This window comes from Triticum aestivum, chromosome 6A (assembly GCF_018294505.1).
Source record: "Triticum aestivum cultivar Chinese Spring chromosome 6A, IWGSC CS RefSeq v2.1, whole genome shotgun sequence".
Taxonomy (NCBI): domain Eukaryota; kingdom Viridiplantae; phylum Streptophyta; class Magnoliopsida; order Poales; family Poaceae; genus Triticum; species Triticum aestivum.
The window spans coordinates 61,752,659-61,757,526 of NC_057809.1; the positions used below are offsets into that span (position 1 = coordinate 61,752,659).

General features: G+C 49.7%; 1 pseudogene; it reads right to left on the bottom strand.

Annotated features, from left to right (window-relative positions):
* Positions 1 to 3,143: 3,143 nt before the first annotated feature.
* LOC123132799 (uncharacterized) lies at positions 3,144 to 3,282 on the bottom strand (annotated as a pseudogene).
* Between the last annotated feature and the right edge of the window lie 1,586 nt (positions 3,283 to 4,868).

The window sequence follows — 4,868 nt, forward strand, 5'->3', positions numbered from 1 at the left end:
TAGATCTTTTAATAATCCTGTAACAGCCTCATCTGATGAACTTGTGACTATGATATCATCAACATATATAAGTACAAATATAGAGGTATTTGACTTATTATAAATAAATAATGAGGTGTCAGACTTGGAAGGAGCAAAACCAAGTGCCTGAAGTTTTGAGCTCAACCTGGAATACCAGGCTCTAGGGGCTTGTTTTAATCCATACAAAGCCTTATCAAGCTTGCAAATGTGAAGAGGCTTACTTTTATCCTCAAACCCAGGAGGTTGTTTCATGAACACTTCCTCTTCCAGAACACCATGGAGAAACGCATTCTATACATCTAGCTGGCGGAGACACCATCCCCTGGACATGGCAATAGACAAAACGAGGCGAATAGTGGCAGCCTTTACAACAGGACTGAATGTATCCTCATAGTCTAAGCCATACCTTTGCTTAAATCCTTTTGCTACTAGCCTAGCTTTGTAACGATCAATGGTTCCATCAGACTTCTTCTTTACTCTGAAAACCCATTTACAGTCGATCACATTTTTACCTTTGCCTTGATGTGCAGAGACTAAGTGCCATGTTTTATTTTTGTGAAGCGCCATGCACTCTTCTTCCATGGCTTTCTTCCACCGTAGATCATCCAAAGCTTCTGCAACAGTACGTGGAACAGTGTCTGCACTATGTGTGTTACAAGCATAACCAAATTTTGCTATATGTTTATAGTCTTTTGGTTGAATTACTCCCCTTTGAAGTCTGGTCCGTGATGGTGACAAAGCGGGCACAGAAGATCCGCCCCCTGGAGCTGCTGCAGATCCCGAAGAAGACCTGCCGGGGGCCTCAGGCGCGTGCGACGAGGTGGGATCTTCTGCGGCCATCGGGCGTGACGTACGGGAGGATGGCGCCACAGAAGATCCGGCGGCAGCGGGGGCAGCGGCGTCCGGCTCATGATGGGGCAATGATGAGTGGGCCCCCGCAGATGCGGCGCGGGACTCCACACCCGGATCCCGCCGAGGCGCGCGCCGCGTGTAGTGACGCGGTTCGTCGCCGAACCGACCGGGCGCAGGGTCCACCCGCGCAGGCGCGCCGTGATTGGCTGGGGCGCTGTCGACTTGTCGCGGCGCGGAGCCGCTGCTGCCACCGCTGGCGTGGCGTGGCGTGGGGCTCGAGGAGGATTCGTCCGTCCCGTCATGCGTGGAGCCCGCGGCTGATACGCCCGGATCCCGAGGCGGATCCGCCTCGATGACGCGGCTGCTGCATGCAGGGGGCATAAAATGACGGATTTGGCTGATTTCTTCAGTATATTCTGCGCCAATTTTTTCTGCTTCATCACAAAACTCATCACCAGCATTAGTAGGAGAATTAGTCAATAATTGATCATTAGTAGTAAAAGCATCCCCATTGTCAAGGCCGGTGAGGTGAGATGGGAGAAGAAGGATTTCCTTTTGAAGGAGAGTGCCGGCGTTTGGGTGGAGGTGTGCAAAAGGGAAAACAGTCTCGTCAAATACGACATCACGGGAGATGTAGACACGACCTGTGGATACATCAAGGCATTTTACACCTTTATGTTGTGGACTGTAACCAATAAAAACACACTGTTTTGATCGGAATAGAAGCTTGTGATTGTTGTAGGGACGAAGATTTGGCCAGCACGCACAACCAAACACTCGAACTGATTTGTAGTCAGGTTTGGTGTGAAGAAGGCGTTCTACCGGAGTTTCATTGTTGATAACTCTACTAGGTAGGATATTGATAAGATGAACTGCGGTGAGAAAGGCTTCATCCCAGAATTTTAGTGGCATAGAGGCAGCTGCAAGAAGAGCTAGACCTACTTCAACGATATGCCTATGCTTACGCTCGGCGGATCCGTTTTGTTGGTGAGCATGAGGACATGATACGTGGTGAGATATGCCAATCTGTTGAAAAAAGGAGTTTAGGTTTCTGTATTCCCCTCCCCAATCAGATTGTATAGCTAGAATTTTGCAGTTGAACTTTCTTTCTACAAGTGCTTGGAAATTGTGAAAAACTTGAAACACATCAGATTTCTTTTTGAGGAGATATATCCATGTGTACTTACTGAAATCATCAATGAAACTCACGTAGTAGGTGTGACGCCCAACTGAGGTAGGCGCAGGACCCCACACATCAGAAAAAATGAGTTCAAGAGGCTTGGTGGAAACACTTGTAGATATAGGATAAGCTAACTGGTGACTTTTAGCACGTTGGCATGAGTCACAAATAGTCTCACAACTATGCTCACCAACAAACGGGAGCTTATTCTTTCTAAGCAATTTCTCAATCAAAGAAAACGATGCATGTCCTAATCTATCGTGCCATCGTGTTGAAGACACTTTGGTGACACCATAGGCTTGTTTATTCAATCTCCTAAGCTCCGGAATCAACGGGTAGAGCCCTTGAACACATCTACCTCGATAGAGAATTTTCCTCGTGACCTGATCCTTGATCAAAAAGAAAAACGGATGAAATTCAAGGAACACATGGTTATCGATGGCAATGCGATGAACGGAAAGGAGATTTTTGGATGCACTAGGAACATGCAAAAAATTTCTGAGACGAATATTTTTGTGGGGAGTTTTTATTACTAAATGACCAATATGACTAATGCTCATACCTTCTCCATTGGCGGTATGGACTTGGTCTTGCCCGTGATACTTCTCGCGCATGGTTACCTTCTCCAACTCCCCTGTGATGTGATCTGTCGCGCCGCTGTCTACGTACCAGTTCGTGTCGACGCCGTAGGAGCCTTCTGCCGCCCCCGCAACCTTCTCATCTTGGGAAGATTCTCCATCTTCCTCGTAACGGTACCAGCAGTCCCGTGCAGTGTGGCCTGGTTTGCCACAAATTTGGCAGCGCGGGATGTCCGGAGCAGCGCGTGGGCGGCCTCCGCGGCGACCCTTGTTGCTGTTGTTGTAGGGCCGACCGCCGCCGCCGTTGCTGCTGCGTGGAGAAGGGTTGCTGTTGCTGTTGTTGTAGGGCCGACCGTCGCCGCCCGAAGACTTGCCCTTGGAGCGCTGCGGCCCACGGTAGCGAGATGAGCCACCGCTGCATCGGCCGCCACCACCACGGCCGCGAGAAGCCGCGTTGGCAGAGGACTTGAATCCTCCACCGGATCCTGCCGTGCTGTAGAGGGCGAGGCGCTGATCAAAGTTACTCATCTGGGCGTAGAGGTCGTCGATGTTGATGGGCTCGGTGCGGGCGTCGTTGGCGGAGATGAGGGGTTGATACTCCATGTCAAGGCCGGAGGTGATGTAGGAGATAAGCTCATCATCATCGATCGGCTTCCCAGCAGCTGCGAGCTCATCTGCAAGGGACCTCATGTGGGCGAAGTAGGCAGCCACCGACTGCGTTCCCTTCTGCGCCGTGGAGAGCGCAACCCTGATGTTGTTGACGCGCGCCCTGGACTGCGAGGAGAACATGTGGGCAAGGGCTGCCCAGAGCTCGTGCGGCGTGGCTATGGACGTGACCTGCACGAGGACTTCCTTGGTGAGGTTATTGAGCAAGTATCCAAGTACCTGCTGCCCTTCTCTGAACCAGATCGGATAGAGAGGGTTGGGTGTTTTCTCCTCTTTCCCGTCCTTGTCCTTCTTGACGATGAACTGGGCGGGCTCCGGCATCGTCCCGTCGACGTAGCCGAAGTAACCAGCACCTCTTAGCTGCGGAGTCACCTGCGCACGCCACAGAACGTAGTTGGTGCGGGTGAGCTTCTCGGCGACCAGCCCCATGGAGGCGATCTGGACAGAGCTTGAGGACGACGTGGCTGGTGGTAGGTGTTTTTGCTAGATGTGATGGATAGAGAAGGCTCTGATTACCATGTAAACGAGCGGAGAACGTCGTACCTCGTTGGAGGCGACGGTTGCATGTTATATAGGCAGGGGCATCTCCCTGATAAGCATACACGGTTTGTTGGGATTACATCTTGAGAGACAAGGAAGATCTAGAGAGATAGAGATAAGAAGTTACAACAAGATGGACTCTATCTATCTAGCTAGGCCAGGTTTGGCCGGTGCGCCCTATGGGCCTGTTGTACTATGTTTAACACAGTCCTGCGAGACTGCGACCCTTGTCCTGCTACGGTCGCTCAAGCCTGCCGCCGTCTGACGCTTGCTGCTAGCACACATGGAAGCATTGTGTGGCTTGTAAAGCAAGTTCCGTAGTATGTGACACCTATTTGTAGCCATACCATGGCCTTGAGTATTTTGGAGTTAATCTAAAGTTTCTGGGCCCTGAAAAATTCACAAGTTTTCATGCCTTTAATCTTGTCGTCATTTCCATGTTGTTGTTCTCATAAATGGGAGAGACGATCGACATCTTGCACTTATGAAGCACCTGCAATGACACTCATGGATGTTGAAGTGGTGACTCTGTTGAATATAGAGTGTTCAATGCATGAGAACACACATGTAAACAAGGTTATTTGGTTTGGTTTCGTACATTTGTTGGTTTCACATAACTAAAAGGAGTGTCATTCTTTGGACGGGAGGGTCACATTAATTATGTAAAGTATCTTGGATTGGAGGATCGTGTTAGTGATGGACATTATCGAGCGTTGGTCGGAAGGATCCTGTCAATTAGGAGAGTATCACTCTTTGGACAGAAGGATCACATTACTTGTGGAGCGTATCATTGTTTGCATGGGAAGATCACGTTATTTATGGCACAAACATTCCACTCCACGTGATAAGCTCTGTCTGCGATACAAATGTACCTTCACTGTACGTGGTTGGAGCCGATGTTTCCGGCAAATAAAAAGCTACATCCTATGTTATAGCAAAGTTCAATTGCTTCCGACTATAATCTACTACTGTACTTACCGATTACTTGATCCTGAGAGGGAGGGAGGGAGGGAGGGAGAGGGAGAGAGAGA